Source organism: Schistocerca gregaria, chromosome 3, assembly GCF_023897955.1.
Source record: "Schistocerca gregaria isolate iqSchGreg1 chromosome 3, iqSchGreg1.2, whole genome shotgun sequence".
Taxonomy (NCBI): domain Eukaryota; kingdom Metazoa; phylum Arthropoda; class Insecta; order Orthoptera; family Acrididae; genus Schistocerca; species Schistocerca gregaria.
The window spans coordinates 172,342,562-172,368,238 of NC_064922.1; the positions used below are offsets into that span (position 1 = coordinate 172,342,562).

Below are 25,677 nucleotides of genomic sequence, written 5' to 3' on the forward strand. Positions count from 1 at the left end.
ATCCACGCCCGAGGCAGGTTTCGAACCTGCGACCGTAGTGATCGCACGGTTCCAAACTAAAGCGCCTAGAACCTCTCGGCCACTACGGCCAGCAAGGTATATGTCACTCACTACTCGTACAAATTAGGTGCGTTGATCAGAGACTCCCATCATATGACACGTACTGTCACTAATGCATAAAATAGAAAGAAACTTCCACATGGGAAAAATATATTAAAAACAAAGATTCCAAGACTTACCAAGAGGGAAAACGCCGGCAGACAGGCACAAGAACAAAACACACAAACACACACACAGAATTACTAGCTTTCGCAACCGATGGTTGCTTCTTCAGGAAGGAGAGGGAAAGACGAAAGGATGTGGGTTTTGAGGGAGAGGGTAAGGAGTCATTCCAATCCCGGGAGCGGAAAGACTTCCCTTAGGGGGAAAAAAGGACAGGTGTACACTCGCGCACACACACACACACACACACACACACACACGCACGCACACATATCCATCCGCACATACACAGACACAAGCAGACATATTTAGGCCTAATATGCGGCCTAAATATGTCTGCTTGTGTCTGTGTATGTGCGGATGGATATGTGTGCGTGTGTGTGTGTGCGCGCGAGTGTACACCTGTCCTTTTTTTCCCCCTAAGGGAAGTCTTTCCGCTCCCGGGATTGGAATGACTCCTTACCCTCTCCCTTAAAACCCACATCCTTTCATCTTTCCATCTCCTTCCTAAAGAAGCAACCATCGGTTGCGAAAGCTAGTAATTCTGTGTGTGTGTTTGTGTATTTTGTTCTTGTGCCTGTCTGCCGGCGTTTTCCCGCTTGGTAAGTCTTGGAATCTTTGTTTTTAATATATATATATATATATATATATATATATATATATATATATATATATATATATATATATATATGGCACGCATGACGTTTGAACACGGTTCCCCCCTCTTAACTTCTGTGTTGAATTTTTGACGGGCTGTCCACTAAGCCCTCTTACAACTAACTCTGAGGGGAGCGCTGTGGGGAGTTTCCCTTATGAGTTTTAAGCAATAATATTGTCCGTCTGAGTTCCCGTTTATGATTTGCGCAACACACAAACAGAAACTGCTAAGCTTTAAAAATATTGGTGCTCGCTCAACATATGAGAGTATTTTGATAAGTCTGGTAAATTTCCATGAAAGAATGGAACATTTTTGTTGCGCCTTCATGGTTGGTAAGCTTGAATAGTCCAAGGATCATATAAAGAATTTCAATAATGTACAGAGTACAGTTCATTGTTGACAGCCGCCTGAACTGGTCAGTGTTTCGACTGCGACAGGAAGTGGCGAAAACCGAGTTTCGAGCTGTTATGGAACATTTTAATTAGAAGAGTTGAACCGTCGCACAAATCTAAACAGAATTGGGGGAGGTTCACGCGGACTCTGCGCCATAACTTTTAATAAGCATGCAGAAGGGACAGTACAACAGAATTTGCAAGTCCTTCATTACGCTAATAAAGACTTATTAGTAAATATTTTGGAGGAGATCGAGATATATGCCCATCATAGAGATGAACCGTCAGTGCTTCTCAATGAATTGTTGGATTTTCGTGAAAAACATTTTTATGATCTCTCTGACGAAATAACATGTATGTACTCTTTTGTTCAGAAAATCATAGGACCCAGTTCTATCCATGGCAGAAATGTACCTTAGAACAGTACATAAACATTTATATCACAATCTTAAACTAGTAACTTGAAATATTACGAAATATAACTCCATTTTTAATAAATCAGTTTTATGACATTAAAAAAAAATGTATGTAATGTCATATCACTCTGCAGCTGATCATTCCATTATTACATATATCTCCAGTACCAAATAATGTTAATATAAGATAGAATCTAGCATAGGTGTATACTTGCAGTCAAGTCACAACTCACATATCGTATCGATATGATGCCACAATGCCAAAGACCTTCACAACATCGTTGACTTTGAAACCATTGTGGTAGTACCACATTAGACCATAGAGGGCACACTGAGTATACATCGTCTGTACAGTTATTTTTAAAGCTTTTAATTGATATTTTATACAATATTTAAGTAGTTCCATGGTTGTAAAGAGACGTTTTATACATAACAATTTTTATGTTATTATTGTACTTTCTTTTATTTACGTTTTGACAATTATGTGAACCCGTTTTACGCCGATTGGTTGACGTGAGGTAGACGGAGAAGAGGTAGGCTGAGCATCTTCGTATTTAAGCGTATACCTGTCAGTTGCTGGCACCAGTTAACATCACAGCGGCTGAAAACAGTGCTCCACCTACCATCCTCGAAGGTTGCCATGGGTATAACAAGTCATATTGTGTTTTATCCTTATAAGCATTTTGTCAGATATTTTTGTCAATGTAGTAAGGTTTCTATTTACTTTCTAAATTAAATTACAAGTCTGATGATGGTCATGTAATATAATCGAAACCGGTCACCTATGTTCTTGAAGCATACGTGGCGTAATCAAAACTGAATTTTTAAAGAAATTTTTTTAAAATTACAGTGGGACTGGTGTGTTTTGCGACTAAAATTTCTTAGTAAAGCTTAGTAAAGATACTGTGTGTTTAACTGTGAGTATTTAATTTAACTAAAATCGCTTTAAAAGTAAATACAGTGCAATTCTTTAATCAGAATCCTTGCACTTGATAGTATTAATTGGCATCATTTTGATTTGGAGTTACATCTCTTTAGTGTACGAAAAAGAAGCGGAACACGGATAGTGAGAGCAGACATTTTAATGAGCAATGGGGACAACAACATTTCGTGATTGGTTCAAGTAATAAGGCAATGTTTATCATAATTTTCAATGCAACAATATCGGTTCTAAAAGATGATGATGATTGGTTTGTGGGCCTCTCGACTGCTCGGTTATCAGCGCCCGTACGAATTCCCAATCTTCACTCATTTCAATCTCGCCATTTTCATGAATGATGATGAAATGATGAGGACAACACAAACACCCAATCCCTGGGGGGAGAAAAATTCCCCAACTCGGCCGGGAATCGGACTCGGGACCCCGTGATTTGGTTCTCAAAGAATACAATGTAAAACCTCGGTATGAGACTAAACGTTCCTACAGTTATTCCAGATTTACCGGAAGCCAAAGGCTAGAAATACATGTGTCTTTGAAAGGCGGTTTGAAATCTCAGCAAATGTTGTTTAAGAAAGTAAATACTAAACAGCAAGCAGCAACTCGTGCTTGTTTTCGCGTGCCTTACTCGTAGCTAAAGACGGAAAACCATTTACTGACGGCGAATTAATAAAGGATGACATGACTGCAGCAGTTGAAGAAATGTTTCCAGAAAACGTGATGTTATTTCAAAATACCCGTTTCTCAGCAAGTGCTGTGGCTCGAAGACTAAATGATTTTAACTCAATTATCTGAGAATGCTCTACACTTTGATTGGTTCTCTTTTGGCTCTGGATGGGTCAACAGATGTTTCAGACACTGCATAGGTGTTAATTTTCATTCGAAGCATAAAGAAAAAATAATTAAGTGCTTCTTGACGTTCATAACATTCACGGCACATCCACGGGAGGAGAAGGAGCAGAATATGGTGTTCAGGAAAACAATCTTCAGTGGAAAACCGATGAAGGCAAAAACATGTGTGGAAAAAAATAAAGATGTCGTTGCTCTCGTGTCAAAAGTGGTGGAAAATGACAGTGGATCAAAGCCATTAATCGTACACTGTATCATTCATCAATAGCGTTTTTGCGGAAAATGCTCGAATATGCCATAAGGTTTACAGCCACTCATGTCAGTTTTAATTATATAAGATCAGATGCTCTCAGTCATTATCAGTTCCGCGAGTTTACTGAAGAGATTGAAGAAAGTGATTCATCATATTATACAGCAGCACGCTGGCTTAGATGTGGAAAAACTATTGACACGATTTTTTGAGCTCCGGACAATAAAAGTGATTTTCGTGAATTTAAGGAATCGTCCTCTGGCTGAGTTACAAAACAATGAACAGTTATGAAGTTATCATTTTATTTATACAGATTTAGCTAAACATATGTACGACCTTAATTTAAAATTACAAGGAGAAAACCAGTTGCTGACTGACTTGTACACTCATATTAACCCTTTCGACAAAAAATTCTTTTGTGCCAGTCTCAATCGAGCAAAAAAAAAAAAAAAAAAAAAAAATGTTTCACGCATTTTAATAAATCCCAAACATTTCGTCAGCAGTCAGCAACTCCATTTCCGGTAGATTTCGCTACTGAAACATTGAGTGGTTTAAAAATAACTGTTGGGGCTCAGCTTTCAGATTTTGATGGAACTGCAAACGATATCAAAATTTTTCAAAATCATTAACGCCGACATAGATATTGTTCCAGAACTTCAAATAGGAACGGTTGAGATGAAGTGTAGCGATTTTTATAACGATAATTAGTATTTAAATCTTAAGAGTCTTCCACTCACACAGTTTGATCAGTTGCGTAAGTTTGCTCGTGGCTTTTTTCCACTTTCAGCACTACTTATCTCTGTAAAAATAAATCCCAAAATGAAATACACAAAAAGTAGGTACAGAATTAAATTAATTGATGATCTTTGAAGTAGCTGCTGATAAACTTGATCCATGACTGCAAACAATTGTAAGTGGGAAGTTACAGCTACACTATTCTCAATAATCATTATCACAACGCCTAATTTCATTGCATGAATTGGCTATGTTTATCTCTTAGGTAATGTAAATTTTCAGAAAATCTCATGTAATTAATTACAGTGTAAATGTTCAGTTACAAAATACATGTCAGTTAATGTGTATCTCAATTGATCGTAAAGACAACTGATTATTGTTTGTAGCCTATTTTTTATGATTCATTTGGACTGTACATTTTACAATGTGTAGTGTTACTTCGCTTAACGAGCATGATTCGTTCCTGAATCTTACTGCTAGTTTAACACTCGTTGAGGAAACTATGTAGAATAGGTAAATTCCATTCCGAAAAAATGGATACTGAACTATATCTATAATACAGTGCTGTAATTTTTTATATACAGGACAGTGCACCCTATGTTAGAAGTAAGTTGTCTAAAGGTGCTTTTTAACGCCTGTGCTCAAAATTTGTCGAAAAAGCGACACAACGTTATCGTTAATTAAATTCGTAGCGTGCCTAGCGTCTTTAACGACGACATATCACAATTGGATTCATAAACAGGTACTGCAAGGGAAGGCGTTACCATACGTCAGATAGCGAAGGAAAGTTTTTGCAACATCGTTGCAGACAATTTGCAACATCGTCGCTGAAGTCGAAGCAGTGGTTTCAGTTGCCAGTACTTACGCCGCGATCTGTACAGCTGACTGAATATAGCAGTGTCGGAGATTCTCCTTCACAGAGCGTTAGTTTACAGAAGAATGCGTGACAGTGTTTATAGCGGCCAACGAGACCGTTCCAGGCCAGAACGTGGTTACTGAAATGGTTATTAAAGACGGAAAAACATGATACTTAACAGACACTAAGAGAAACATCATTCGTTACGCGCGTCAGTATCAACCATCTCCTTCCACCCGTTGGTCTGCAGGCCGTAATTTGGAGACCCTAGTAACCTATTTTAGTCTTTTCAGGTTTGGAGATCGCTTCCAGCATTGTGGAAAGCGAAATCTGACGAGTATTGTGAACATTAACCAATTCGTGAAATATTCCTCGTTCATCATTAAAAAATTCATAGTCATCTGACTCTGCTGCTAGTTTTTGTAGAATGTTAGTATGCTCGTGTGTAAAATGTCTTCCAAGCCACTTTTCGCCTTCTTTCTTTTCTTTTCTTTTCGTAAAACGTATCGAATGCAGTTGCCGTACATGCAAGATGTACAACATCGAGTGCCGACTCTTCACTACGAAGGCTTCCCGGGCATAAATATTGCGCAATATATTGTGCCGTTCTTGGCCTTGCAGCTTCGCGCTACAAGTTGACACAATATTATTGTGCAATAGATACTGCACGCGTGAGGGCACCTCAAGCATCCCGTGCAATGCCCCCCCCCCCCCTTCCAAATTATACGGTCGTTCATACCGCACGTCTGCTTAACCTCCTCAGTCGTTATGCTAGATCTAAATTTTATTCATTTCTAGCTTAGGGAATAAACTAAACTCTCTGTGCCTGACTGTATACAACATACACTTTATACCATGCGCTTTCTGTGCATCATTTGTTTTCATCTCTGCACGTCTGCAATAGCTGCCAGCATGTACCTGAAGAAAGCTGTTTGTCGCCGTGTCAGCATGCATTCGATAAATAATTGTAATTTCTGTTTGTTTTTAGTAATTTTAAACTACAATATTTGTAGAACATGGTGTAATATGCTAATGTACCCCACACTATCGTATAAGTGATTTTTATTTCATTACGCCAATACAGTGAAATTTTTTCCATGTAGCACTGGGTCTACATTGGACAACGAACTATATTTTCAAATTCAAGTGATACCGTTTTCATAATTTTCAGGTGTTTACGACTCTGAAGGTGTCCAAAATTGATGTTGAATCAAAATTAATATTTCACTCTTCTTTTGCACCTGAACAATTCATTGACCACCAAGATAGACATTTCGTTCACAAACTATGAGCTCAGGACTAAGGCGTATACAAGTCCGCGAGTCACCTTATCCCGGGTTACAAACCCAATATCTACTTTGCTTTGTTTGACAATGTTCTGCTTTAAACGACTGAACACCTCTCTCTCTCTCTCTCTCTCTCTCTCTCTCTCTCTCTCTCTCTGAGAGAGAGCATTTGTCTTCACCTACTATAGAGTGCTTTCCATATTTACTTTGTTTTCTTGCGTTGAGCATTAATACTCTCGTGCTTCCTTTTCCCTTCTCTGATTAGATATTTCATTAACTAGATAATCTTGATGATTGACGGGTACAACGTTTTATCATTCTTTCCTTGCAACGGTGTGTCGTAGGCCATGAATGGCCCTCTGGCAATAAAGTTCCTGTGACCGCCTATGCAGCATTCTGGCAGTCACGCCGACAGAAGGCGCTGATTACTTACCACTGTCTGTTTTTATTCTTTTAGCATATTTCCCTGATTATTTTATCATTTTTATATTATTCTGTGAGCTCCGAAAGCTTGTTCTGATTTATGTCATATTTTATCTAAAATTCGCCACAAGAGTGTATCTGAATTACCATCAATTAACTATTTTCTTTTTAACATTTTAACTTTGGTCGTGTTTTTAATTTATGACACATGGTAAGCCCACTACAGATTCTATTGATTGTATTTTTATTTTTATTTCATATCGTACAATTCATGATTGAAGTATATGTTATGCCTACATAGGGACATCTACCCTTCTAACGACACAAACAGTTTGTGGCTACTGTGCAGCAGTTTGTTATGAACAGTAGCGCTTTTAACAAGGTGACTCTACTACGCACCGAATTTTATGTATCTGCGAAGATGATTTTGTGTCTATCTTTTGACGATGCCACTACGGTTCCTCGTCTTATTTAAACGGCATAATTTTCACCTCTATGGCTGTAATACGTTTCAATATGGCCTATTTTATTGTTTTAAGCTGTAGACAATCCACTACTTGTATTTGTGTTTTTCCCATGTTTTGCTGCAGATTTGGAGATGGCTATTGCTGACCGAAACCAGTAGTCTAAGAACCGAACAAGTTCGTGATCATAGATGTAACATATTCAATCTAGTTTCTTTCTATATAGTTAGTCATCGTTTGTCACCTGGTTACGGTATCATTTATAAACATAGTAATAACTGAAACATTATGTACTACAATTAACTACAAATCAGTAACGAGCACCACATCTTATATTAGTGAATTTAACAAAATGCAGCAAAGCTCCCGTAACTGAAAAACACTTTACGTATCACACGGTACAAGACTTTTCGTAAAGATAAAGCTGTTATGTCGATCAACAACTTCGGGGATCTTAGCATGACATCAACTTCAAACCAAATAAGACGTCATTTTGGACATATAGTTTTAAGTGATAACAAGTATTAAATATTCCGTATTTGAAAACCGCTGCCGCATTTTTTTTCTTTTTTTTCCCGACGGCAACTGTTGAAATTTTACCTATTTTGTGTCAGTAACAACGTTAACTGTTAACAACTGCAATTTACACACTACTTGAACAGCAAGAAGAAGAAGGCAGACCAAAACAAATTTTGCTCGACCTCTGTCGATATTTCGATATTGGCGATAACTGTCACTGCCTTCACTACACTCGGTCGATTAATCTTTGGTGTTAGAATGTATGTAGAGAAGACTTTAGTATAGTTATTGTCTCAAACATAAGTTGTCTTCTGTCTCTCCTTACATATATGTTCCAGGCGTTTATTAGCACACGCCACACCAACGAAAAATTCAATGCGTACTATGGTACATAATTTTTGAGTTGTCATATATGCCCAATGATGAGGCATATGTCTCGAAACAAGTTGTATACGTACAATTTAAATTTAGTGTTAATAAGGTGTGTCAATTTTAAGTACCCATTTGTTTCCTCTATTTAACTTAGAACACGAAATGAGAGTTACAATTACTTTCAAAATTAATGACCAATCATAAACCTGTTAAACATAAACAACAGCAACGCTTGCTTGCGCAACCAAAATTTTAAAGCACACAGAAATTTCCACGAAATTACTGAGGCATATTTGTATTCAGTCCACACTTAAATGTACATCCGCAATGGATATACATGACAAATACGAGAGGGCAACATACCGGGATGACGTATTTAATGATGCATCACTTCATTTAAATGTAAACGAAAGTCGAAATATTGCAGTTATAGTCCAGTACTGTTTTACAAATTTCGGTGTTTCATCTTTCATTAACTGAGCAGAGACATTTCTTTCTGTTACTTTGACATCGTGAAGACGCGCCAGGATCACAAGTAGGCCTAAGTTGGAGCCCTGAAAATAAAGCTTCTGATCCAGCGTACAGCGACAGTAGGTGAAAATCTTCCCTCAAAGCAATCGACAGAATTTGTCATTTATGTGACGTAACTGACCCTCGAATTACAGATTCCGAGCCACCAGTCACGACGAAAATGCATGACAGAACATATTTATGTAGTTTATGCCGTGATGGCCTGTTCAAACACCGTGACTGTAATTTATTTTCACGGATGGAAGAATTTGAAGCAACTGGTCGGTATTCACTGTAATTTCCTCCGTCAGTTTTAGAAAACGTGTAATTCTTGAGTAGTGCACTGCAGTTAGTAGTTCGACCCGGTAAGCTGTCGATTGCGGCTTTCTCGTGGCCTCTCCGTCTTTCTTGTTCGATTTGCCATTAAAATTTATAGCAGGCTGCATCCCGCGTGTTCACGGGGTTGTTGCACGTGCAAGGGGAGCGAAGACGGGCGCTTGCTTCTCGCTAGCCACTCTCGTAATTGACTTGGATCGTCTTCGAGTCAGCACCTACTTACAAGATTTACGACACATCCGCTGCTTATAGGAACGTTTTTTCGTCTTCCTCAGATTAGTTTTACATGATGCTGTATTAGTACTACTGTAGTCCATGAAACCAGCAATGAATTGTGGTGTGAAGAGAAAACAAATGCGTACAATTTATTTAAATGCAAAACAGTGAAATGGCTTAACATTACTGTATTACAATGTGGCTGATAATCATAAAATAATCTAAAACAGTGAAGTGATTCCATGAGGAGACCTTTCGACGGAGTAGAAGTCGCCCAATAAAAAGATCTTTATTTCAGCCCTGTACTTCACCACGCTATCAAGACACTTGATATGTTGTGTTAGGTTGCTGAAAACATACGTACACATGTATCTGACTCCTTTCCGTACCAAAGTTTAGTTCCTAAATTCTACATCTACATCTGCATTTACACTCCGCAAGCCACCAAACGGTGTGTGGCGGAGGGCACTTTACGTGCCACTGTCATTACCTCCCTTTCCTGTTCCAACCGCGTATGGTTCGCGGGAAGAACGACTACCGGAAAGCCTCCGTGCGCTCTCGAATCTCTCTAATTTTACATTCGTGATCTCCTCGGGAGGTATAAGTAGGGGGAAGCAATATATTCGATACGTCATCCAGAAAAGCACCCTCTCGAAACCTGGCGAGCAAGCTACACGGCGATGCAGAGCGCCTCTCTTGCAGAGTCTGCCACTTGAGTTTGCTAAACAGCTCCGTAACGCTGTCACGCTTACCAAATAACCCTGTGACGAAACGCGCCGCTCTTCTTTGAATCTTTTCTATCTCCTCTGTCAACCCTGGTAGAGATCCCACACTGATGAGCAATACTGAAGCATAGTTCGAACGAGTGTTTTGCAAGCCATCTCATTTGTTGATAAACTACATTTTCTAAGGACTCTCCCAATGAATCTCAACCTGGCAACCGCCTTAGCAACAATTAATTTTATATGATCGTTCCACTTCAAATCGTTCATCACGCATACTCCAGATATTTTACAGAAGTAACTGCTACCAGTGTTTGATCCGCTATTATATAATCATACAACAAAGGAGCATTCTTTCTATGTATTCGTAATACATTACATTTGTCTACGTATTGTACCTCAGTGTATTTTTGTGGACGTTACTGAAGGTTATTTACGCTTTTCAATTTTTTTGAAAGGGATATGCAAGTAGGCCCATTACTGATGAAAACGGCATTAATATACAGAAGTACTGGAAACAACTGTGAATCTGCTGAGTGTTTTAATGAGGTACCTGTAGAATACCGCTAGATATACTTTTTATAAGACGCTTCTGTATTCTAATAATATTATTCTTATAACTTCAATTTGGATGAAGACATACTCTGTAGCTGATATTTGTGAATGGAGAATATGCAGAAAAAAACAGTTTCTTGAGTTTTGTACTGCCTACAGCAGTAATTATGTGGAGTGAAAATATATCTGAACTAAGGATCTTCATTAACTGTACGGTGTGGGTTTTCCCGTGAAAGTTGTCATCTACGTGTATTTCCAACGACTTAACGCTTACTTGCTGCTTCATCTCACACCTTGCGCAGTCAGCCTGAAGCACTTGTAAATTCGTCTTTCACTTGTGAATTCCTGGACAATTTTCCTCGTAGAACCGTTACATCGCAGAGCCTTCTTCACAGCATCTTTGGTCGGCTACCGACATCTGCATATGCATCTGCACTGGTATTTTCCATTAGCTGTCTCTTCTACAATTCCAGCGCAGTCTTACATCTTTTCCTCCTCTTTGGAGGTCTCCACGTCCATAATCTGCTGTATTCATATGAACAGCTGTTCCCTCGTATCCATTTTACCAATGTAGAATCTGTTTCAACCATTTGCTTGATGCCTTCATTCTTCAGTGTGTCCATTTCTGTGATTTTAAAACACATCTCCCTATACATAATTTGCATTGCGGATACTCTTCGTTTCTTTTTCCAATATATTCGTAGTAATTGACGGAAAGTCATCGAGTAAAACAGAAGTGATTTCAGGCGTTCCCCAAGGTAGTGTTATACCTATAGAAACGATTTTGGAGACAATCTGAGCAGCCGTCTTCGGTTGTTTGCAGATGACGCTGTCGTTTATCGACTAATAGTCATCAGAAGAAAGTAACAGACCTACTAAGGAGACTGCCTACACTACGTTTGTCCGTCCTCTTTTACAATACTGCTGCGCGGTGTGGGATCCTTACCAGACAGAGCTGACGGGGTACATCGAAAAAGTTCAAAGAAAGGCGGCACGTTTTGTACTATCGCGAAATATGGGAGATAGTGTCACAGAAATGATACAGGATTTGGGCTTGTACATCATTAAAAGAAAGACGTTTTTCGTTGCGACGAAATCTTCTCACGAAATTCCAGTCACCAACATTCTCCTCCGAATGCGAAAATATTTTGTTGACACCGATCACCACGATAAAAATAAGGGAAATCAGAGCTCGTACGCAAAGACATAGGTGTACATTCTTTCCGCGCGCTATAAGAGTTTGGAATAATAGAGAATTGTGAAGGGGGTTCGATGAACCCTCTACCAGGCACTTAAATGTGATTTGCAGAGTATCCGTGTAGATGTAGATCCTCGTCTACCCATTTCCTTTCTTTTTTTTAAACAAAACTCTTATATGGTAGCTCGCTTGCAATTCTGGGGTATTATTATTCCATTACACTGGATGTAGATGGTCCTCGCTATCCTTATAGTGCATTTTCTACATCTTCACCATTCCTTTCACCCAGTGTCAGTTCGACACACGAGTCCTTACGTGAGGTTATGCTCTTTGTAAATCCCTTCTCGTCTATTATACGAAGGTGAATGAAGTTTAAAGGGGATTTTCTTTTGCATATTTACTTACGGCTCAGAGAAATTCATAAATACGAATTTACACGGAGGTGACTAAAATCATGGAATAGCGATATGCACAAATACAGATGGCGGTAGTGTCGCTCGTACAATACATAAAATGGCAGTGCATTGCCGGATCTATCATTTGTATGTACTCAGGTGATGCATGTGAATGTGGATTTTGACCGCATGACGGGAAGTAAAAAACTCTGAACGCGGTATGGTAGGTGGAGCTCGACGCGCGGGACATTGCATTTCTGAAGTCGTTAGGGAATTCAGTATTCCGAGATCGACATTGTTAAGGAGTAGGCTGAAAATACCAAATTTCAGGTATTTCCTCTCAGCAGGGGCAACGCAGTGGGCAACGGCATTTACTTAACGGCCAAAGCAAAGCGCTTGCATAGATTTGTCAGCGCTAACAGACGATCAACACTGCATAACCGGAGGAATCAATAGGGGACGTACGGCGAACGTATCCGGATTTCAGTTGGGTTCGAGTGAGGCGGAGACTCTGTAAGAGGTCCATCACTAAGGAATTTGTTGCTAGCGCACTCGAGCAGATGTAATTTTGATGGATTGCTCACGCGCTGGCTGCGATATGTAAGCTATAAGAGAATTTCAGACCAGAGAGCAGTGTTGGCTGCAGTAGGAAGTGAGTAGCAGTAGGAGTACGTAGTAGCGAGCAGTCTGGTGTATCGAGTTGGCTGGGCCGGTCGTGGGGAGCGATGGCGGTGCCTGAGCGATGTAGTATAAGGTAAAAGCACCTCGCGCATATGTACTATTGTTTTATCAAGTCCCATGTAAATGTTTCTTAAAAAAATCTCTTAATAATAATTTCTTATAAAAATTAACTTTGGACAATCATACATCTCAATTTAAAGAATTTACTAATTTCTCCAATCCATGGTCATCCCGATTATTGTAAAAAAAAAATCCGTTGTTTATTTTTATACATGACAAATCTGTTGGCCAGCATTGCACTGGGCTGTGCCAGAAAAATTTCTTATCGGAGCAGATACATACGCGTTATCCGGCGACCTTATTGGGGTAAGAATTTTCAATTTATTCAGTGTGATCTTTCAGGACCATGACGCAGCACTGCTGACGTCCAAATTCACCAGCTTAGATCCACAGTCAGTTAATTACTGAAAGGTTAAATACGACTCATATTTTTTATTCGGAGGTTAGGCTGAATGTGAAGTTATATACTTATATTTTTCTCTGTTGGGAGGTTACAACCCCACAAAACCAAGGACCCAACTTGTTACCAAGGCACTGTGCAAGCTGGTAGTGGCTCCATAAAGGTGCGGGCTGTGTTTGCATGGAATGGATTGCGTCCTCTGGCTCAAATGAATCGATCATTGGCTGGAAATGATTACGTTCGGCTACTTGAAGATCGTTTTCGGCCATTCATGCACTCCATGTTCCGAAACAACGATTGAAATTTTGTGGATGACAATGCGCCTCGTCTCCGGGCCACAATTGTTCGCGCTTGGTTTGAAGAACGTTTTGGACAATTAGAGCGAATGATTTGGCCACCCAGCTCACCCGACATGAAACCCAGTAAAGAGGTCAAGACGCGCGGAGTGGCAGAGTGGTTCGAGGCGCCATGTTACTGATTTCGCGACCCCTCTCACCGGAGGTTCGAGTCCTCGCTCGGGCAAGGGTCTGTGTGTGTTGTTCTTAGCATAAGTTAGTTTAAGTAGTGTGTAAGTCTAGGGACCGATGATCTCAGCAGTTTGATCCCTTGGGAACTTACACACATTTGAAAAGCTCAGTTTCTGCACAAAATCCTGCATCGGCAACATTGCACATCACATTACGATATTAGGAGGTATACTACGACTTTTTTATCTCAGTGTATTTTTGTATGTTGTCTCCTGAACGGAAAACAAATTTTTCCCGTTTTCGTAAAGTGAACATGCCCATGGCAACAACCACTTTGCTTCGAACACTTCGACAGTTCTATCGTCGTAAAATCTGGCCTCCAAATGTTTCATTTAGTGGTCCACACAAATGAAAATTGCAGGGCGATAAGTCTGAACTGCGAGTATGTTCTAGTGCGGGCCAGAACAATTTCTTAATTCTTTCTTGCGTTCGGTCAGCTGTGTGGGGCCGAGCGTTGTCGTCAAGCTCGATCTCTTCCCGGATTGGAAATGTGCGCCTTTTCTAACGATATGGACGTTTTGTTCGGTCCAAAGTTGACAACAGTATGCAGCGTTCACAGCACGACGTCCGGAGAGAAAATCGATGAGAGCACCTTTTCCAGCGGAGAGAAGTTTTTTGTGTAGACGGGAGCAGATTTACCCTTTTTGCATCATTCGATGCCGATTCCGTGTGTAATGGTGCAAATTTCATCGCAGGTCACTATCCGGTGAAAAAACGTTTTCCTTCAGTTTGGTAGTGTGTCAGTTGGCCGTCCGGAGTGGCCGAGCGGTTCTAGGCGCTTCAGTCCGGAACCGCGCAACCGCTACGGTCGCAGGTTCAAATCCTGCCTCGGGCAAGGATGTGTTTGATGTCCTTAGGTTAGTTAGGTTTAAGTAGTTCTAAGTTCTAGGGGACTGGTGACCTCAAAAGTTAAGTCCCATAGTGCTCAGAGCCATTTCAACCATTTGTGTCAGTTGCCGTTTACACAACCCGAGACGATGATATTTGTGCTCTGCGATTAGACGACGAGGTACCAACCTCGCGGACTCTTTCCGAAATCCAAGATTGTCTATAAGAATAGCATGAACATGGCCGTAGCTTATGCCAACCTCAGCGACTGTTATTCGGCAGATCGTCTTCAATAAGCTCTCTAACAATGCCAATTTATTCTCCTCGGTCATGCTGGTCCTTAGGCGATGTCGGTGAGCTGCATACTCAACTGTTTCTCGTCCTCGTAAAAAGTATTTGTGCCATGCATACACTTGAGTCTTTCTCAGTGTGATTGTTCCCGAACTGACCAGCAAGCCTTCAAATTTCCGGACGGCCACACTCCCTCTGCTGTGAGAAGCTTGATTATAATGCGTTGTGCAACAGATGACGATACCTTTTGCTCTGACATTGCGATTGTGACTAAAGAAACGGCATGTTGTTGTTGTGGTCTTCAGTCCTGAGACTGGTTTGATGCAGCTCTCCATGCTACTCCATCTTGTGCAAGCTTCTTCATCTCCCAGTACCTACTGCAACTTACATCCTTCTGAATCTGCTTAGTGTAGTCATCTTTTGGTCTCTCTCTAAGATTTTTACAATCCACGCTGCCCTCTAATACTAAATTGGTGATCCCTTGATGCCTCAGAACATGTCCTACCAACGGATCCCTTCTTCTGGTCAAGTTGTGCCACAAACTTCTCTTCTCTCCAATACTATTCAATACTTCCTCATTAGTTATGTGATCTACCCATCTAATCTTCAGCATTCTTCTGTAGCACCACATTTAGAAAGCTTCTATTCTCTTCTTGTCCAAACTAGTTATCGTCCATGTTTCACTTCCATACATGGCTACACTCCATACAAATACTTTCAGAAAAGACTTCCTGACACTTAAATCTATATTCGATGTTAACAAATTTCTCTTCTTCAGAAACGCTCTCCTTTCCATTGCCAGTCTACATTTTATATCCTCTCTACTTCGACCATCATCAGTTATTTTGCTCCCCAAATAGCAAAACTCCTTTACCACTTTAATTGTCTCAGTTCCTAATCTAATTCCCTCAGCATCACCCGACTTTATTCAACTACATTCCATTATCCTCGTTTTGCTTTTGTTGATGTTTATCTTAAATCCTCCTTTGAAGACACTATCCATTCCGTTCAACTGCTCTTCCAAGTACTTTGCTGTCTCTGACAGAATTACAATGTCATCGGCGAACATCAAAGTTTTTATTTCTTCTCCGTGGATTTTAATACCTACTCCGAATTTTTGTTTTGTTTCCTTTACTGCTTGCTCAATATACAGATTGAATAACACAGGGGAGAGACTACAACCCTGTCTTACTCCCTACCCAACCACTGCTTCCCTTTCATGTCCCTCGACTCTTATAACTGCCATCTGGTTTCTGTACAAATTGTAAATAGCCTTTCGCTCCCTGTATTTTACCCCTGCCACCTTTAGAATTTGAAAGAGAGTATTCCAGTCACCATTGTCAAAAGCTTTCTCTAAGTCTACAAATGCTAGAAACGTAGGTTTGCCCTTCCTTAATCTAGCTTCTAAGATAAGTCGTAGGGACAGTATTGCCTCACGTGTTCCAACATTTCTACGGAATCCAAACTGATCTTCCCCGAGGTCGGCTTCTACTAGTTTTTCCATTCGTCTGTAAAGAATTCGCGTTAGTGTTTTGCAGCTATGACTTATTAAACTGATAGTTCGGTAATATTCACTTCAGTCAACACCTGCTTTCTTTGCGATTGGAATTATTATATTCTTCTTGAAGTCTGAGGGTATTTCGCCTGTCTCATACATCTTGCTCACCAGATGGTAGAGTTTTGTCAGGACTGGCTCTCCCAAGGCCGTCAGTAGTTCCAATGGAATGTTGTCTACTCCGGGGGCCTTCTTTCGACTCAGGTCTTTCAGTGCTCTGTCAAACTCTTCACGCAGTATCGTATCTCCCATTTCATCTTCATCTACATCCTCTTCTATTTCCATAATATTATCCTCAAGTACATCGCCCTTGTATAGACCCTCTATATACTCCTTCCACCTTTCTGCTTTCCCTTCTTTGCTTAGAACTGGATTTCCAACTGAGCTCTTGATGTTCATACAAGTGGTTCTCTTATCTCCAAAGGTCTCTTTAATTTTCCTGTAGGCAGTATCTGTCTTACCCTAGTGAGATAAGCCTCTACATCCTTACATTTGTCCTCTAGCCATCCCTGCTTAGCCATTTTGCACTTCCTGTCAATCTCATTTTTGAGACGTTTGTATTCCTTTTTACCTGCTTCATTTACTGCATTTTTATATTTTCTCCTTTCATCAATTAAATTCAATATTTCTTCTGTTACCCAAGGATTTCTACTAGCCTTCATCTTTTTACCTACTTGATCCTCTGCTGCCTTCACTACTTCATTCCTCCAAGCTACCCATTCTTCTTCTACCGTATTTCTTTCCACCATTCCTGTCAATTGCTCCCTTATGCTCTCCTTGAAACTCTGTACAACCTCTGGTTCTTTTAGTTTATCCAGGTCCCATCTCCTTAATTTCCCACCTTTTTGCAGTTTCTTTGGTTTTAATCTACAGGTCATAACCAATAGATTGTGGTCAGAGTCCATATCTGCCCCTGGAAATGTCAACCTTCTAACTGTAATGAACTAAATGGAAACGAAAGGAACATTGCGCAGAGATCGTGCCGCTCTCTGTTTACAAAAAGGCACGTAAAGCGAAAATTCCGGTTTATATTTGGTTCACCCTCTTAACGCGCCCTGTCGCCCCTGTGACTACATCCCTCACTTCCTACTAACAGACCTATTTCCTCTGAAAATTCCTTAGAGCCTTATGAATAATCATTCTGAACAACATACGAGAAATAAAACAGTTTTGTCTTGTTAGTCCGTTGTCAACTGTAAATTTTTCCGACAGCCTGTACCTATTTCGACTCTGCTTTAATTATCTTTATAAAACTGTTGAACTTCATTGATATACTAGCCTACAGATGCTTCCTATAACTTTTTAGCTGGTGCACTTTGTTAGCCTTTCTTATAATCGATCGGTATCATAACCACCCCTCTACCACAAGCTATTGATTTTTCTATTAGCTGTTTGTGACACATAATTTATTTTCTATGGATGATTTATCAGCAATAAATTTACTTTGCTTTTCCCAAATATTATTCTACCTGTTTGAACACACACTCATTATTTTAAGATTCGTGCACACAACCTACTCAGAGAGGACATGACATTCACGTACAGTTTTTGCAAATTTTATTTCCTTTTCGAGGTGTCCAACTTACATAGAAGGCTAATTTACATTCCTCAGGGATTCATTCAGACAATCGTTAAAGGCTTCCCCTAAAGTATGCGTATTCGTCCAGGAACCAATGCTTTGTTTTCATCACATTTTGAAGTTTTCGGCTCACCTCTTGTACTCCATACAAAACAAAACCCTCACGAATGGGTTTAAACCATCGCGCGTTGCCATTTTCTGCCTGCTAGTTGCTAGAGTTCTGTACTATCCAAACTTTTCTTTAAGAACCTGTATGTGCGTTTTTGTTCTAAATAGCGTGTTACTTTACTTCACAAGTTACTTTCAGATTTCACGCAAAACAACAGGCAGTAGCCAGCAACAGTTGTCACTTCTATTGATCGGGTCACGCTTTGCTGATATTTCCCCTTGGAGACTAGCCTCAGTTCAACCGCGCTTTCATACCGACCCTCACAATTGCAAGTCTTGGACTTCCTCTTCCAAACATTTTCTTACTGCACCACTCCACGCCATCCATTAATGTGCTCAATGAAGCGCAGAAGTTCCGTTTAGTTCTTCGTTTCAGCGACTTTCGGTCCGTCACTTTCAGGCAATGAAGATGTTACTTTATTCATTTACTTCGTTTCTCCTTAAGCTCTCTCTTTTCAAAAGCCAAAATAAACGAATAAATAAAAGTTCTTTCTTTCAGCCACAGTTTCCAGGCATTTATAACGTCACTGTTCCCTTAGATTCAGGGACTGTGGCGATTGTTTTGGCACATAAAGTATATAGGTTGTCTGCCGATAGAAGTATATATATTTCGGTTTCCATAATTGTAAAATCAGTATCGATACCAAGTATATGGTAGTTTTATAGTACTGTCAGAAATATAGAACTGCTATCGCAAATGTCGAATGGTGCTGTAGAAAATAAGAACCTTTCATTACTAATGAAAATTAAAATTTACGCTGTATTTATGTTGTAAACACACGAAAAACAACTGCAGAAGTAAAAATTACACACAATGTACAGTCTATAAAAACACATGATATTTCGCCAATAATTACGAGTTATATTTAACAAATCTAACTTATAAATGTTATTCGAGCACTGACTTTTTTCTCATGACTTTCCTTGTACTCAAAATGAGTGCTTTTGGCGTGTGATTAGGTGCTACTGTCATAAAGAAAAACTTGTAATTTGCCTTGGAATAATGGGTGGTATGAGTGGTATATAATTTTGTGATTTGTCGAGGTCTACGTTCTCTTCGCGACTGGTATACTTGGGCGGTACTTTTTTTACAATTGTATTTCATACTACAGTTCGTTCAAGAAAATACCGTATAATTTTCAAATTTTCCGTTACATTCTAACGTCTCTGGAGTACAGTCTATCTTCTATACTATAATTAAGTTTGATCATCTACACGACATACGCAGTAAATAAATTTATAGCTACATTTTCTATCAGCGTAGACACCAATAATTTTATATGCAACTATTGTGGCGACGATAATATTATATGGCATAACGCCTGGAGATCTCTGATGAAAATTATATTTAATTCAAATTGAAAAAGTCCTACCACGTTCCGAATGAAAATGACTGATATGAATTACGCCAAGCTACAAAATTAAAGTATATCACAATTCATTCTTTTTAAGACTTCATCCTAGTATCTCATGTTGTCTTAAATTTAACTTCTGAGACGGATTTATGTTATATACATCTTTTATCGATCAAAGAAATCTCGTTCCTGATTCTTGAATGTCACTTGCCTTGTAAATACACGAGTATTTTACGAAATGACTATTTTACAAAATGCGAAAGTAGATTTTTCGTATCTGGCTTTACCTTTTATATAAAAAATACTGTAACATTAAGCTTACTTAGGGGATCATGTCTAAGGTGCAGCGATGTCTTTAGTGAAGATACCGGTAGCTTCTCAAGGCAGAAAAGTAATAATCGAAAATCTAGTTCCTCACGCAACACACATTATTGTTGCATAGTTGATTAAGACATGTTAGTGTGCCGAAGCACCTAATGTAATGGATTACGTCATTCTTATTTTATCTGATGTATCATAGTACTTTCTCACTTCTACTCCTTGCTAGAACAATATAAAAGTCTGTTTTCTCTCAGTTGTAGCTTTGTTATTATTCTATACATGTATCTTCATGTCAGCGTGAAATTCATTACCGCATATCTTCTTTTCTGAAGACTAATTTTCTGGTCCATCCAAATGCCAATAAAAAATGTAAAAACAATACAATAAAACTGAGCATAGTGCTCTGTTTTCATTAATACTGTCGAAGAAAAACTAGCACGGCATGGTGTATTATGGTGTTGGTTCAATATATATACTTTCCTTCGATAAGGCTACATAATAGTACCTTACGCACCAAGGCACGACATGTAACTTTCCGTTGAAACAGCTTGTTTGTAACACTTACCCTATTAGAAAAATGTTCAATCCATTTCTATTGAGCAGAATTTGGGTTAGAAATAGGCAATAGTAAAATATTACGTCTATAAATTATGGATTATTCGAACTGCAAGAGTAAACAAGTTTGGCCTCCTTAATATTTTGAGCTTCTACCAGATCGTAAGATTGTAATATTTTAGTTTAAATTGTAAATAAAATGGAGAGACATACACAGTTTGATGTAAATGACAGAGGTTTCAATGATTTCACCGCTGTATTAATAGGCTTTTCTCTCATCCTGTTGATATAGCAGACACAAACGATTGTTTCATCACAGATTAAAAAATGAAATCCACTGTTAAATTGAATCGTTGAAACACAGCTGGGGGGGGGGGGTGAGACATAAACTTTTTCTTTTTACGTAACCGTCTAGTTTTGGAGCAAATCGGTAGCAATCGTTTTCTTTCAGCGTACTGATAATTTAACTTTTTTCATGACCTTCGTCCGACATTTGCAATTAACAGCTGTCATGGACATTGCACACAAGCTGTCGAAATTTACGTAGCACGCAAAAAATCTCGTGAGTGGGTATTCCAGAACCTCCAAGTGATACGGATGATGAATAAATGGCGAGTGTATGCAAATGCAGTCACACAAGTATGTGAAAATGTTATTCGAAGTTTAAAAATTGAAGCATTCGCCCCTCCGTTCAAACACACCGGGTTTACATGTACTGCTAGTGGGACAACTACGTTGAGCCTTTTGCGGCATATCCGTGTTTATCCACTGAGAATGAACGTTCTAGCTCTTTCCTTCAATTTTCACGGAATTTGCAAGAGAAAAAGATGGTATCTGACAAAAAGTAACATAGTAATCAATAATGAGGCAGTACAAAGGAAGTAAAAAGACAGCTCTCACAATTTTAAGGAAGTACTCTCACAATTTTAAGGAAGTACTCTTTTGCCCGAAATGGTACAGAGTCAAACCCGAAAGCGGCATTTTCATTTCATACCACCGCAACAGAAAGCTTTTACATAATCATAGAAATTCTTTAGAAGTATTTTTTTAACTTTTAAATTCCGGCTGTACTTGGAACATGTCTGCTATTTAATTATAAGTTTTCTCAAAATTCTCACAGCACACACACACATGCAGTGCACGTACAGGGGAGTCACTTTCCACGAAACTTTACATCCACTTGGTACCAGCGCGAAAAGCGGTGACCCACATTCGTTTGTGAGCTCATCGTTTCATTCTGCCACCAGTTTGACACAGAGCAAGGATGATGTGGCAGCAGCCAATCGCAGGCCGGCATCTGCCGGGTAGTAACAGGGAGTCTGGCGCAGCGCTTGATAAAGCCGAGACGGAGGGAGGAAAAAAAAAAAGGTTCCTCTCCTCTCTGCTACACTCTCTTTGCTTCTCTCTCTCTCTGCGTCTCTCATTACCGTAACGTTCCGCCGTCAAGCACCGCGCCTCGCCTCCCAACTTTTAATGAAAGAACTTCTCGCTGCTCGCACTCGACAAGAATCCGCAGCTGTTTTATCTCTTTATCTTATCTCTCGCGCCGGAATTCTGTAGCTTCCTCGTATCATTGCTGCTGCTGTCTGCGATTAAACAATAGAAACACGGCACTGACCTTCAGTTTCGTAGGGCCGTGGAGCGGAGACGTCAGTCCAATCCTGTGTGATCGGCTGCTGCGGCAGTGTTTTCACTTTCACGACGGTTCACACTTCACGCCTTCTTTTCTGCTTCAGAAATATTACACACAGAGCACACGACACACGGACATCCGTTCCTCGCTGTCTCCCCGTCTTCGGCGGCGACACAGAACAAAGGAGCCGAGTGGTTCTGTCCGCACTGCGCCGCGCTGTCACAGCCACCCGGCGGCCGTAGTACTACACGTAGTAGCAGGAGGAGAGGTAATAGTATTTCTCGGCCTCGCCGCTGCGCGCGCCCCCACCACTCTTGGCTCGCACACAAACACGCACTGTGACGTCACTCACGCACTTTCCACTCCTCCGCCGCGCGCTCCCGGCCGCAGCCACGATCTCTGGGGCCTGTGCAACCGCAGGGTGACGTGGCGAGTTGCCTTCCTGCTTCAGACTTTTCCGCGAGACGGCCGCACCACCGCGCGAAACGCACTGTGTCGCTACCCTCCTGCTCCACTGCAGCCGCGTTCACAACGCCTGCCACCGACTCCTAGACTCTCTCTCGTCAGCTGTTCGCTGCTGACTGGTGGACTCGCCTCGGCCTGCACCGTCTGGCAGTCGAGCGGCAGCGGTGGCGCCTCGCGTGGCCTCCCGGAGAACTACGCTCGCTGCCCGGCGACGAGAGCCTGCCTTGCATTCCGCAGCAGCGATGCGCTGCCAACAACTGCGACAAAAAATCACCGCCCTCTCTCTCTCACACCACCACCCCTCTCACTTTCTGTCTCTCTCTTTCTTAGTCCCTCCAACTCTGTTCTCCCAAGCAGCTCGTTCCAACTCTTTCCCACACGGCGGAGCCCGTTGACGGATACTTCAGGCGTGCTGCATTTTTTTTTTTAACTTTTTCTCCTCCGCCTGCGCCACGCCAGCGAGCTCCTTTTTGTTCTTTGTTTCCGATTCGCTTTGCTACTGAAAAATGTGGACAGAGATATGGGGAACGGGTGGGGCAGGGGAGTGGGGCAGGGGGGAGGGAGAGAGAGACGGAGTGCTTTATTGACTGGACGCAGCTGCTTTTTTTAGTCAGGAATGTACCCAAACAACCGGCGGCGAGCGACCACCGTAAAGCGCTCCGCCGGTTGGCATTCTAACGCGCGGCACGGAAACTCGTTCCGGAGACCATTATCCTCCCGCTTTAATGTCTCCATGCATCGATGTCTACAAGCAATTACTGTGAACACCCGTCTGCGGAGAAACTGAAAACGACAGTGTCGCTTCGGGCGAATGCTTCTGAGTTTATGGGGGAGCGAGAAGATGAAAATAGTCAACTGCTGTTTTCTCAACAATATGTTCTTACTTAATTTTTCTCCATTTCAATGATGATGGGCTCCCGGTTTTGCAGCTCAACAGTTTCGCTTATGTAGAAAGTCGTGTGTTTACAACAAGTTGTCAACCATAGATTCTCATCGCAGCTGCAGAAACAAGCAATGAATGGGAAAATGGAACAAAAATATCGATTCAGTCGATTGTTGGAAAACAATCGACTTCTTCGGTTGTTGTTTTACGTAATGATTGAACGATTAATTCATTCTCTTGTGTGAAAACGGTATGTTTATGCAAGAGAATGAAAAATCGATTAAATCGCTTGTATTTTTGCGAAATGGTCGGATTGTTATTTATTCATTTCTTTGGAGTGAAACAGTCTATGGGGCAACCGAACGAAAATATTTTATTCAGTCTGTTGTAGCTTTGCATATTAACTAAAGTACTCATTCTTATTTTTTAAAGTGAAACCAGTCTGCAATTTTCTTGTCTCTTGAACAATGTGTTCATTTTATAAAGTATAAAGTGCAGCAGTCAGTCGTCCTTTTTAGATTTTATTATGCAAATCCACATTTCGGCTAGTAGCTAGCCATTCTCAATGTGCTATTTTTTATTCACAATGATTCTTTGAATATTCAAGGAATCGTGACAGACGCCCGAACAACAGGGACTTACATGCATTGAGAATAAAAAATAGCGCATTGAGAATGGCTAGCTACTAGCCGAAATCTGGATTTGCATAATAAAATCTAAAAAGGACGACTGATTCCTGCGCTCTATTATTTATGTCACAAACAGTCGCTGAGTGCATCCACTTTCCGAATGGAAGGTAACCTGATGCATGAATTCGTTCTTTCAATTAATACCACACTTAGTGTTTCAGTCAGCTGAGCAATCCCATCATTCTTTCACGTCAAGCAAGTCTTTTCACCATTTTAAACTTAGTAATATATAGCTGTGGATTAAGTTCATTTAGATGCAGTTAACTCGAAATTAATTAAGCTTATGTGTCGTTGGCTGCACGAAGTTGAGCATAAAAGTTCCGATAGGGTATGGTAGCCAAATCATTTTTGGAGCAAATGGGAGAAACCCCGAAATGAACACAGGTATTTAAAAAAAAATTATAATACCAATGTTAACCCAGTGATAGCGTATTAACTATTAGTAAAAAGTATAAAAACAAATTTACTCTGATTTACTTCCGCAGTTTTTCTTTAATAAGTCGTATTTACTATACACAACAAGAAACAAATTTATTATGATGTTTTAAAATATTATAGTCATGAAATTTTTAATGAAATAAAATTAACATAGACTTTCAGTACTACTGTGCACTTGTGAAGGGGGTTGGATTCTCCGCTACCTCTGCTCGAACTTTGATGTCTTCACTAGTTTGAGGGCTTACAAAATTTTTTGGTAGAGTTTTCCTACAACCCGTTGCACTAAATTCATTAATGTGTTTATGTGTTTTTCTGCTTTGATGTTATCAACCATGTCAGAACGCCCACCATGAATGAAGCTGAAAACCAGTTCCACGCCGAACACGTCTCCGTAATCACATCGACTTTTCATGATGAAATTCCACTGAATTCTGCAGACATGTTTCGGCATTGCATTTTGCAATACAATGGCAACAACACGACCAATACGAGAACCCACTGGTCCCCTTGTCTGACGTAGCATCAACAATTACACTATTCTGACAAATAAAGTGGTTAAGTGGCGCTTCTAAAGTTGCAACGCATGGAACTATTACAACAATGGAATTACTCTACAGCCACAGTGCTGCTCAAAATAAATTATTGTTCCAATATATAAATATTGATACTGTGGGCCTATGGAGGTTAGAGAAATAAGCTAAAATGTATTACTTTATTGTGTTGTATTCTATTAGTTGAGTTTAATCTCTGAAAACTTTTCAGCGTCGTGAAACAATTTTTCGGGACACCATATGTTATGATGAAAAATGAGGACAACCCCTAACTTAGGCGTTCTTGAAGAGTGAAGGACGCTGTCAAATTTTTGCGATTAAATTCCTTCCAGTTTACTAAAAGTTGTGATTATTCCTCTTGCCTCTTAATCAATTATGATCTGAATG

The 25,677-nt window shown here is 40.2% G+C and overlaps 1 protein-coding gene across 1 annotated transcript in view; it reads right to left on the reverse strand.

Annotated features, from left to right (window-relative positions):
* The window catches only part of LOC126354238 (uncharacterized), a 648,883-nt gene extending 626,033 nt beyond the window's left edge, over positions 1-22,850 (reverse strand). The window contains exon 1 of the mRNA XM_050003736.1: positions 22,250-22,850. The gene's annotated coding sequence lies outside the window, so the exon portion shown is untranslated. The remainder of the gene's footprint in view (positions 1-22,249) is intronic.
* Positions 22,851-25,677: the final 2,827 nt, after the last annotated feature.